Genomic DNA, 12,672 nt, shown 5'->3' with positions numbered 1-12,672 from the left:
GGACCCTCCCTCCTCGTAATTCAACAGCCCTGTAGCCTGAGCCTCGCAAACCTAAGTCAGTTGACATGGGCCAGCTGCAGCTGTTTAATTGCAGTGTAGAGGCACGGAGAGGTGAATGACTTGCCCAAGGTTCAACAGCAGGTCTGTAGCAGAGCCAGGAGTAGAACACAAGTCTCCTGACCCCTACTCCAGTGCCGATAACCACTAGCCCACGCTATTTCTCAGTGCTGTTCTTCGGGCTCCCCAGCATCATCAGTAATACCACATTGGCTCACCATCCCCATTCCCACACCATACACATCTAAATTTTTCAGAGGGTGGCACAGGCCCAGACCACAAACACTGATGAAGATAAGGAGTACTTGTGGCACCTTAGAGACTAACCAATTTATTTGAGCATAAGCTTTCGTGAGCTACAGCGAAGGTGAGCTAAGGTGCCACAAGTACTCCTTTTCTTTTTGCGAATACAGAACAACACTGCTGCTACTCTGAAACTGATGAAGATATAAACTTTCTACCCCTATATCCGGCAGAACCAAAACACCTGGATTCAAATACTTCTGAACTTGGAAGTTTAAAATTCAAAACTGAAGTTCCTAGTGCTTAGAGCTGACTTCTTCAGGAACTAGGTTAGAGCTGTGAACTCTCATATGAGCCTGGATCTTGGGTTTGGATCCAGGTTTTTGGTTTGGGTCCCATCTCTAATTAAAAAAGAAAAAAAGAAAAAAAAGGATAAAAAGAGATGAAAAGATAATTGCAGAAACTTAAAAGCCACTGCTGCATTCTTTTAAAATTACAAATTAAGCTATAAGTGATTCCAAACTATGCTGTTTTTATTAAAAATGACCTAATAATCTCATTTTCCTTTCCTTTCTTTTATTTTGGAATTTATTCTATATCCTGGTAATCACACACAGAAATTATACAACACTGCACTGTGTGCTCCTGACAATATAAACACAATTGTTTATCCAGAAGCATTGTAGGTTCATGCAAAAAAATGTCATTTAAAGCTTGTGGTCAGATCAAGAAACCACAAGTATAATTGTTTGTTTATCCAGCCAAACATTATTGTGTAGTGTATGTTTATGGGGTTGGTTCTTTCCCCCCTTCCCCCACCCCCTGCATTTATTTATTTATTTGTAATCCATTTTAAATTAGAGTTATAGAGTGAAAATAAATGATTAAAGGAAAACAAATATGTCGATTCATGTGGAAGGATGTTTTAGTATGTAAATTGTTTCCTTTGTCGTAGCTTATATTTCTTGTTTTTATGCTTCCATAGAGGCTCCATGATAACAGGGCCCTTTGGTGGAATTTCTACATATTTTCTCTTTAGTTCAGGGCAGCTGGTTTCTTTCCTCTCTGAGGAGAAAGCTGAAGTATATTTATCACTCCAGCAGTGACTCAAAACAAACAGGAAGTCTTCATCAGCAGACTCCTGGGCAAGGCAGATACTAAGGTACTGGCAGAAAGGAAACAGAGGCCTTCGTCTGTGGGAGTCAGACATACACAGTATATTGTAGTTACAGCAGATAACTAGATTAGAGATCCACCAAATTATTTTTAAAGTCTTTTTTAAAAAGAAGAGAGATCCCAAGATATTTGCAGGGCTTACTGATACCGTGGGTTCCTATGAAGTTTCCCACCAAATTTTAGTTTGTCAGAGGAATATGAACTGCCCACCAAGTGTCTGACACTCTGGATGAACCTGTGTGCAAAAGGAAACCTGTGAGTGAGCTATTCTGAGAGTTTTCACTTTGATCTGGTTGCTTAGGAAAACTACTCCTTTAGTCTGAATAATTTCTTCTTTTAAAGCAGGGCTTTCCGGTAGGGCTGGCCTTCACATGACTGTGTGAGAGAGAGAGAGAGAGAGAAACTCAGAAAGTGTTAACCATTAAAATGAATATTGATATTTGAAGATAGTTTTTAAAATTACATGTGTTTCCACAATTGTGAGTGCATCAGGCATTGATCCTCACTGAAACTTTATCTCCACGGGCGACTAGAGAGGGCCGGAGAAGTGGAAGCATAGTACTGCTAAAACTCATATATATATACACATGGGCCAGCAGTGACTTTATCAATCCCCATCTTCTGCAGAATACAGTGCCTCACTCTGATTGCCCTAAGATTGATTAGGGCAAGAATGGGCAACTTTAAGGCAGCACAGGGCCACAAAATCCACTAAACCCTTTGACAGGCCGTACTTTTTTTTTTTTTTCCAAAGTGACTACATATTACATAACTCAAAAACGTTTGCTACAGTATGGCATGTTAACAAACACTTAACCATGAATTAACAGTGGAAAACTGAAGTTCTTAAATATAAAACCCCTTATTGCACAACCTTAAAAAGGTTTTAAACAAAACGGTTTAATTCTCTGCTGATATGCAGAGAATTAATACATGAAAACAAAACAACAGAACATCTTTCTTAACATTTTTCCTCTGCTGCTCCCAGTCTCTGCCTCCACTCTATTTCCCCATGGACATAGGCTCTGCCATGTGGGGTGGAGTCCAGGACCCCATGCACTGGATCGCAATGCCACTCAGATTTGGTTTGGCCACCCCTCCATTATGCCAATAGGAAAGGGACTCCACCATTACACCACCCAGCTCTGGTTACTTCCTCCTCATTGGCGGAGATGCTCTCCAACCTGCCCACTGCTGGGTGGGCCTAGCCAGAAGCTCTCAGTTCCCAAACAATCAGCCAATAGGGAGGCAGTAAATGGAGCGTGTGGGGTGGGGTGGAGTCAGAGCCTGTGTTGATGGGGAAGCAGAGGCTAGCAGAGCAGTCTGAGGGAGCAGCAGCTTTACTGAAAGACTGTGGGCAAACCAAATAAAATGATATGGCAGTCCAGGTGCCACTAGTTGCCCACCCCTGGACTGGAGGACTATTTGACACATTCTTTGTTTGTTTTAATAATAATTTTTTCTCGATGTCAAAACATTATTTAAAATACTACAGAACACCTTAAAAAGAGAGGGGAAAAAGAGCCCGTACATACCAATACCCCTCCTCCAACAAAATAAAACAGAAAACCAATATTGGTAGTAAACTACAGATACGACTCAAAACCCATTAGCAAGGATTGCTTAGAAGCCTCTAAATTACTTTTGGTTACATACCTATAGTCTCCATTTTTAAAAACCATGTGTTGTGAAGCTCCAGTCCAGCAAAGCATTTAAGCACATGTTTCACATGACGCATCTGAGCAGGCACATTGGCTTCAATGGATCTACTCACGTGCTTAAAGTTAAGTATGTGCTTAACTGATCTGCTGGACTGGGACCTAACATATTGCACTTCAGGCTCATAGCACTGACACCGATGTCAGATATCAACCCCATGTAAGATATTCTGTAGGAATGATTTCTCTAACTGTGAAAAAAGTTAAAACTTCATCTGGTCTTATTTCAGTGATAAAATTTATTTTGGGCCCAAGCTCTTGGGTTGGCAGGAAGTGGCAGTACTGTAGAGATCCCCTCCTTTTACCCTCACAAAGTATGGGTAAGAGGGCAACATGATCAGCCCCTCACAGAAGAAGAATGCCTTGTGCAACCCCATCTGGCTGGCTCAAAACAAGCACCGAAGGGCCCATGCCACAAAGGAAGTCTTGTTTGGGACCAAAAGAACAAATCATTCTGGAGGAGCTGTGGAAGAATGAGTCCAACAAGAGGGGAAAACTGGATGCTCTCAAAAATACTCATCCCCAGATTCAGGAAAGCTGAATGGGGGTGATGAAGTCTACCAGTCTCAGCCTTCTCTCTACTTCCCCTCACTGTCAAATCTCTCAGAAATGGAAGCTCAGTTGGTTCCCTTGGCACTCCTCACTGTCACTCCTGGTTCACTGTCCACTAGGAACTAACAGGTCCTATTAAATCCCAGCTGTGGCCTACCTTTTACCTTCACAATACAAAATCAAGATAGCAAAAATGCAAGAGTGCAAGAGCATCTCTTCCACTTGACTGAACATTCGCTCTGGATTGCATCATGGATTTGGTCCCCAAAGTCTCCTGGCTAGTCTGAGATAGGTTTTAGGGCTCCATCTCTCATAGACACCCTTGCTCTCAGTGTCTTCCTCTTAAACCTCCTGAAGTATCTTCTAGACTAGTGGCTTTTCTGTATCATTCACATACAGCTATGAAGCCACCTCTTTCCTTCCTACATAGAATTCAGGAAGTTGCCATTATCTCTAACTCTCCCTGGAGCAATGTGCTTGTCTTTTATTATAACCTCATGCATCTTCCAGAAGCTTCTCAGTTTATTGACATGCCTTCTCCCCATTCATCTCTCTTAATTCAGGCACATGCAGACACATACTCCCAGCATGTTGCCATTTTCATTGTATGCCCGTATTCCCTTTTAACTGACTTCATGCACATATTCTCTGCTTGTGCCAAACTCATTAACCTCAGCTTAGCAACAATTTTCTGCAGAGACTTTGTTCTAATACATTTAGTTATGATGATTTCACATTCCTTAATACTTTTTTCAGAGTTGGGCATGTGCACAATGCTGTCACCGTAAGTAATGTAAAAATCGTGGGCCCCAGGCTCAAATTAGGTAGGTGAATCCTTTTGCAGATCAGTCTCCTACTCCCTCAAGTCTGACTTTAATAACACATTGCACTTTTATTGCACCTTCCATCTAAAGATCTCAAAGCACCATACAAAGGTGTGCAAGCACTATCGTCCCCAAGAAACTTAAGTCATCGAGAGATGGAGAGATGGACTCAGTCACATAGGAAATCAATGGCAGAGCTGGGAATAGAACCCAGCTCTAATAACTCACAGTCCAATGCTTTAACTACATCATCGCACCTCAGAGAGGTTGTGGATAAATTTTCCGCCGTCAGGGCCAGATTATAGCATGGGGCTATAAGACTCAAGTTGGGAACAAATTAGCAGCTCAGATGTGCTGGCTGACTGGCAACTGTCACAGTTTTGGTGATCTCATTATCTGGTCTACACACAACCAGACATAAAATAGTTGATGCCACAGGCCTTCTGAAGCTGTTGTTTCAGTGCTATAGGAGTATTGGTACCAAGGATGAAACTATTCTAATCTTGATTGGTTGGCTGAAGGTAATTTTCCCCCTGTATTGCTGTCTGTCATCTTGTTGTTTCTTCCCTCATCTACTTTTCTTTCTATTTTTCTTTGAGCTACTTTATGTAGCGACCCCACGCTGAACTCGTCACTCCACAGTATATTGCGCAATGTCTAAAAAATCTGATTCTGGAAATTTGCCAATGTGTCATGCTGTACTGAACTTAAGATGCCATTCTGAATCTGTACCACCCATCTACTTGACAACTGGCTCAGAATGAGAAATAATACATGGGACAAACAAAAAAAAAAAAAAAAAAAAAAGACAGGGACAGCCTCAGGAAAAGAATCCACATGCATACTTACACATTTAATTGACTCTAACCAAAGCCCCTTTTTTAAAGGAAGTATTTTCCAAATGAATACTGATATTTAAATTATAGTCGTAACAGAGGGTCAAAAATAAAATTGGGAGTGGTGAAGGGACAAGCATTTGGAAGCCAGAAACAAAGATTGGCAGTGAAAGCAGCAAGAAAAGTGTTATGCATACGACTTCTTATGTCTTGCTTGACTTTGTGATGACAAAAAAAAAAAAAAGGACTGTCTCTTTTTCTCAGCTCAGTGATTACAGCAAACCCACAGTGCCAGCTTCAGACTGGCAAGGCAACTAGCATTGCACACAAAAACAAATTCATTGGGGCTTTTTTTAAGCTTAGATTGATTTAATTGTGAAGGTCTCTCACACTCACCCATTTCCTCTCCATCATTTGAGGGATATTTCTCCTTCTTTTGTCCTTCTTTAAAGCTAACAAAATAGTAAACAAATGAGGAATGAGAAAAGTATATTCCATGTGTGAAACAAATGTAGATTATGCCCCTCATAAAACTCACCAGGTTTAAGAGCACCAGTGAATGAAGTACAGCAATGCTACTGCTGCTGAGAGTTATTTTGTCATACCTCATAGCCCTGAGAGGTGTTGGTACTGCTATTTAATTGTCAGCAGATGAAAGTATTTCCAAGAGAGGCACTCTCCACTCTGTCTTTCCCTTTAGAATCCGACATTTCTGATACCCTTCCCCCCCCCCCCACACACACACATTCCATCCAGCTGTTTCAGCTGAAAGAACAAACAAATCAGCATAGACTTATTTAAAGAGATCTGAACCCTTAACATATTTTAGCCTGCAGGGCCCTATTCTGACTATATTGACACTCTGTCTATCTGAATATTAAGAATTGTAATTTAGACATAACAGTGTTGGGTCAAAGGTCCACTTTTTAGATATGGAAAACTGGGATTCATCTATCTGGATTATTAGCGTATTATAATTTTTCTTGAACAAATACACTAACTTCAGACAATGCAGAGGAAATGCTGCATGCTATTTATGTTTGAGCTTACCCATATCTGCCCTCATGACAGGTCCATTCCAGCAGGTCCAGAAGGATTGTCCATTATAATGTATTGTGTGCCTAATGGGGACCACTAGACATTGTAGGATTTGGGAGACTGCAGGAATGCACTCTGCACTTTTCCATAAGAACCACTGACCCTCATGCATTACTTCAAAGGAATGAAACAGTAAATGATCTTGTTCCAAAGCAATGTTCAATAGTATGGATCTGCTTCTGAGCTACAAAAGTTATAGATCATCCATTAATAAATTCTGATCTCTCATCAGGATCCCAGCCGCATGTGTCTTCAGAATTCATTTTTTCTTATTTTGGGATACAGAGACTTAGAGATATATTCTGATCTTGTTTACACCTTTGCAAATCCAAAAAGTTCTTTAGAAGAAATGCAATTACTCCAGACAAACTTAACAAGATCAGAATATGTCCCATCGAACATATCCCCTTTTTCTATCAACAAAATGGGACAAATTCTGTTCTCAGCTACATCATGTAAATCTGGAGTAACTGCAATGATGACACTGGAATCCAGTATAGCTGAGGGCAAAACTTGGTCCACCATGTGCATTTGGTACACCTGCAGGGAAGATAAGGAGGCAGGCTTTGAAGAAAGAAAAGTAATAGTATCAGGATTACTAAAGAGTGTATATAGTCAACCGAGCCAGTTCGACCACCCACTTCTGGGGAACAGATGCTCTGCACATCAACCTGACAGAGAGAAACCGTCATTCTCTTCACATTATAAAGATACATACATAAACCATAACTGAACCGTCAAGATACAAGCATGCCTAAACTGAGTAACCATATGATTCCATTACCGTCCATCAGTCCCTCTCTACTGTTCGTTACCCTCTCTCATTAGGCCATATCTAAAATTCAGATTGTAAGCTCTTTGTGGGCAGGGTCCTTATATTTCTGTCTGTAAAGCTTAAGCACTCTTTTCATAAAAAATAATAAGTGATTTGGTTGCTTGGGGCATTTTCTCCCCCGAAATATTCTCATAGGTTAAACAAAACGTTGGTGTCGGATAAGAGTGGGTAAAAGATTTTTGATAAAAGAACTGGGTGAAGAAATGGATGCATTTACAGGTTCCTAACTCTTCCATAACCATTGAGCATCTACCACCGTTTTCCCAGACCTGTGCCCCACAACTTAATATTGATTGAAGCAGTAATAATTTAGGATGCTCTTTTAACTGCTCTTTAGACATTTTTAAGGCCCTTCTTTTTCAGGGTTTTTTGTTTGTTTGTTTTAATCTCCCAGGAATGTATCAGGTTTTATTTAAAAATTCCAAAAACCCAGGGTTGTGGGGGAAATCAGTAAAACCAAAAATGAAGGGCATTGGAGGGAGGGGGCCCAGTACCCATACAAGGGAGGAAAGGGTGCTACTCACCATGTAGCAGTTGAGGAAGCCTTCCACTCCCTGCAGCAGTCTGGTGGTCTCAGCTGCTGGGACCTTACTCCTGGCCCAGCTCACTCCCCCACTACACAGAGGAAGTGAACAGGGCCCAACTGAAGGGCCAGGGTCAGGAGGGGAGCAAAAGCTGCAACTCTTGAGTACTGTCCCCCTGCTGGCAGAGCCTCCTCCTGACCCCAGGCCTTCAACACGGCCCACCCACTTCCCCTGCAAAAAAATTCTCAGGTCCCAGAAAAGCCAACATTCGGGTGAAAAATGGGTAAAATCTGAATACTGACTCTTTCAAAAACTGGGAAAATTGCATGAAAATTGGTAAATATCAGTAACAAAGAGCCTTAGATAGTTTTCATTTACTTGGGGCTTCCTGATATTGCATTTCATAGTGTACAACTTTCTTTCTTCCCCAAACAGTAACTAACTACAGCATGTGCCCCAAAGAGCTTACATTCTGTTTCCTAGATATGGACAGCCCATTTTACTTACAATAAAGGTCTTAGATTTTCCTGTATTTATTAGTAGATTTAGTGCAGCAAAAGGATGCCAAACATTGATATTTCTTAGCACAGTTCTCTTAAGAAAATAGATTGCTCCATCTCCCTAATGAAAGCGAAGTGAGCTCTCTCTCACACACATATATATTTGTGTGTGTGTGTGTACGCTTGTGCACATTCCAGCATTTCTAAGCAATTTGGTCATCTGCTTTCTTGAACTGACAGTCATCTGCTATGTTCCGTGAATTAGAGTGAGTTGTTTAATTGAAAAGCTCATCTCAATACAAGTTCCTCTTTCTCAGCAGGTTTATTAAATATACTTCTTTCATCAACATCTATAAAACTAACAAAGTCTGTCTTACACACAGATTCAAAATCTAGTATAATTCCACCATGTGGCATCTAAGTCTTTAATGTTGTTTTGTCCTAACCTAATGTCAGGTTTTAGGATTTCTCTTTCTGCTTGCACTCATCAACATCTGTTTACAAAACTCATTGCATTTTTTCCCCTTCTTTATTACTTCACTAGAAAATTCCTTGCCCAATTCAGGCTTACACTCACCAGACACTGATTCATGTAAGTTGGGCTTTCTTCTATCATTAACCATTTGAGACCCATATTTACAAACTCAGTCAAGGAGAGGTACTGTGTCATGAGATCTATGAATTTATTTATTTTATGGGGTTTTCTCTGGTGTGCACCACTTTAATATCTGAGCACCTCACAGACATTCTTTAATATATCCTCCCAACCCTCCTTGAGATGTTGGCAAGTATTGTTTTCCCCATGATACAGATGAAAGCATTGAGATAGAGTGAAATTAAGAGACTTGCCCAAGGTCATATAGGAAGTTGCAACAGAGCTGGAAACAAAAGCCAGATCCTCTAATTCCCTGTCCAGTGACTTAACCTCTGGAATGAAAGGGCCAAGCTCAGCTCTGTGGTAATATTAGCACTATCATAGCTCTTTTAATATAAACTTGAGAATGATTCACATGTTAACCAGGAAAGTACATAGAGCTCCCAATGCTGCTTTCCAAGGAAAAACTGAAGCCACCCTAAAGCAGTTGGAAATTAGTCCTTGTATATAAAACAGCATAAACTGTTGTACTCTATGCCTCTTCCTCCCCTCAGAGTAAACCAACCACAGGAATAAAAGTTACTGTAAGAAAAGAATAGAAGCACTTCATCTATGGATCATACACTTCAACCTATTCACTTTACATAAACTAGACATAAAAGTAAGAGTTAATAGTTCCTGGGTCATTTTTTTCCCACCCATTTTCTTTTTCTTAAAAATCAAAGAAAGTGAGAGCAAAGACCCTCTTTGGGCTGAGGGCAGAAAAAAACTGTCCAGGCCATTCATTGGCAAATAGTAAAATAAATCCAAGTATCAAAAGATGATCAGAACTGTAGCTCATACAGTATTATGTTCATTCTCCTCTCCCTGTTCCCACATCACTCCTATTGATATCAATGGGAACAATACACGCACATACATACACAGTATTAGGCCTGCAAGCTGTTCAGCACAGTGACCCAATGAAGTCAACAGAGCTCTAAACATGGGTGCAGGAATCCACCCATGTGGAAAAGCCTGCAGGGTCAGGACCCAGTTCTTCCACTCTTACTCATGCTGATCTGTGCTCTCTTCTGTGAGTAGCCCCATTGAAATTAATGGGACTATTCACAGAGAAAGGCACTGCTGCACGCAGGTACAGGAGGCAGAGTTGAGCCTGTAGGGAAGAAAAGAATACATTTGGGTATATAGTAGGGAGAACTTACCAATAGTTTCACTTTTCTTAGTAGTCCAACACCATGCTCAGTTAAATAAATTTGGTGGTCTCAGTCCAGCTCCCACTGGACAGGGGTCAATAGAAAATCCTATCATAATTGCTCCTAACTAACATTCTTGCTGTCAGTCTTAGCAAAAAGACCAAGGACTAAATGGGCACTGAGAATAAGTGAACCCCCCTCACCACTAGAGGTGATCTCTCCATGGCATGATTATAGCACACTGGTGAGGGCCTCAATTGTTATCCTTCATGAGCAACACATACACTTATTAAAGAATAAGCTCCCAAATTCTGTCCTATTCAAGGCCTTTTAATGTAAGCATTTTAGAGCAGTTTTAATCCTAATGCCAAAAACAGACAAAAACTTTTACATTGTCTCCATATACAGGATGCTGGCTTGACATCATTTAATAAAGACAATGTTCATGCTCTCTCTCTTTGTTATCCAGTATTTGGAATCATGTGAAAAACTTGGCTGAGTATGAAACAACTTCAAAAGACACATTTCTGTGCCAGCCAGGATGCATCAAAGTAGGGAAACTAACGACCCAATTCACCTGATCCTACTAGCTGATAGAAAAGTACAGGGAAGCTGTTTTATCATTGTACCTTCCTAACACTTCCTTCCTATTCTAGATGCTATTTAAACTATTCTTGCATCCCACCAACCAGGCCTTCAGTCTGCTGCAGTTCTCAACTTTAAGGGATGTGAAAGGAAAAGCAAAGGGAAGCCTTAAAAAGAGAGGCCTGTACGTTTCTGTGCAGTTACTAAGCAGTCATATCCTTCTGCTTTCCCCTGAAAAATCAAGTATCACCTTATCGTTTCCTCACCAAGATTAACTCCTGCTTCCTGAAGAGTATTTCTGAGGTAGAAAGCAGAGGTGGTGAAAAAAAGGGGGAGCTGAAAAGCCCAATCTGTCAAGCTCCATTTTAGAAGAAAGGAAAACTGAAAAGTGAACGTATTTAACATGAGCTATTTCCTGCACTCAGGAGGGAAGAAAGCATGCTACTAACTGTGTGCATGAGGAGATCTGCACTAGTGTTATCTCTGACCTGCAGCTTAGCCCTTGTGTCTCAGCTGCCAAAAAGCTCCTATTCAACGTTATGCTGAGTTCATCAATGCTCCACGTATCAGGATCCTAACAGGAAAAAGCAGGACAGACAGTCACTCTATTCAACTGCCTGGGGACCCCATGACAACTGAAATCCCCTTGCAGACTGTCCATATCAACCTACGGCAGGTCAGAACATATAACCCCTCTAGAACCACAAGCTCAGGCCCACACCCTTTCCCCTTGTCAACACTGTCACTTTAAACAGAACATCTAGCCTTATCACAAAACCTGAAGTAAGTATGACAATTAAGATGGATTGCAAAGCCTGCTTGTGCTTTACAATTAACAATAACTTGGCAGCGTGTCCCACGCAACTGTTGGGTGGTATGGCAAGAACTTTATCCCTGCTTAGTACTGCATTAGCATATTTAGTAGGCTGCAAGACATAATTCCTAAGATATGAACATATTTTGTCTTTTCAAAAATCTGCAATTAAGCTATAATGTGCAGACAGCGTACAACAGGCAATGAACTTTAAAAACCAAGTTCTGTAAGGGGAGTGTGCTAAAAATGGTCCTTTTACCTTATGTCAATTATCTATTTAAGAAAGATTACCTATTCAGTAATAAAAATTTTAGCATAATCTTGGTTAGGAAACAGTAACATCTCAGAAACTATAGTTGATATTCAATCCTGAATTCAATATATAAACAATGGAATGCTTAAAAAGTATTTTTTTTCCTTAGCAAAGATATGTACTTGTCTTCTGCTATTCATTTTAACTTTTTGCCTGCTATCCTCAGATAAATAGTTTTCATAGTAAAACAAGCTGATAGCTCTATGGTAGCCTTTTCTTCTATATGTGAAGTCTTTCTCTCTCCCAAACTTCGTGTTATTTACACTTATTTTAACACATCTGCCAAATTAATTACCGGTAAATGCTTTAGAGAGGTAGTTATTTGGAATGTCCTGACTTTACTGGTTTCCTACACACAGCACAAGAGACACTCACCCCTCTTAGCTTTTTAAGTATGTTTACGGTATACATTATCTGTAAAATCAGACTGGGTTGGGGGGGGGGGAGAGCAAAAATCTTTCTGCGATAGCCAGGACATTGTCCTTCTTGACATCTGTGTTGCTGGTGGACAGGATATCCTGCCAAATGTAATAAGACAACTGTGTGACCCACCTTGTGAGAGAGGCACCACTAACTGATTAGAGCACAGCAGGAGAGGGTGCTGATTCTTCTAACCTTGTGCTGCATCCTCTACATACACAAAAAGAAGAAGGCGTTAAAAAAAACCTCCCTTACAGAAGGGAAAGAAAAGAAAAGGCCCAGTTTAGGTGAGTAGCTCAGCTTCGATAACAGAGAGCAGATGAGAGTAACAAATGTAATTTCGCATACAAAGACTTTTTTCATAAAACCAGCAGAGTAACGGATTA

The 12,672-nt window shown here is 40.6% G+C and overlaps 1 long non-coding RNA gene across 1 annotated transcript; it reads right to left on the bottom strand.

Moving 5' to 3' along the window:
* Nucleotides 1-906: 906 nt before the first annotated feature.
* Nucleotides 907-6,100, bottom strand: LOC311528034. The gene is made up of 3 exons (XR_014713496.1): nucleotides 5,945-6,100; nucleotides 5,803-5,858; nucleotides 907-1,851 (listed from the first exon to the last, which is right to left on the bottom strand). It is a non-coding gene; the product is annotated as an uncharacterized lncRNA (long non-coding RNA).
* Between the last annotated feature and the right edge of the window lie 6,572 nt (nucleotides 6,101-12,672).

This window comes from Lepidochelys olivacea (assembly GCF_965140295.1).
Source record: "Lepidochelys olivacea isolate rLepOli2 genome assembly, chromosome: 11".
NCBI lineage: Eukaryota > Metazoa > Chordata > Testudines > Cheloniidae > Lepidochelys > Lepidochelys olivacea.
Note: the sequence above shows the minus strand (reverse complement) of the source record. Positions and strands in the feature narration are given on the sequence as shown.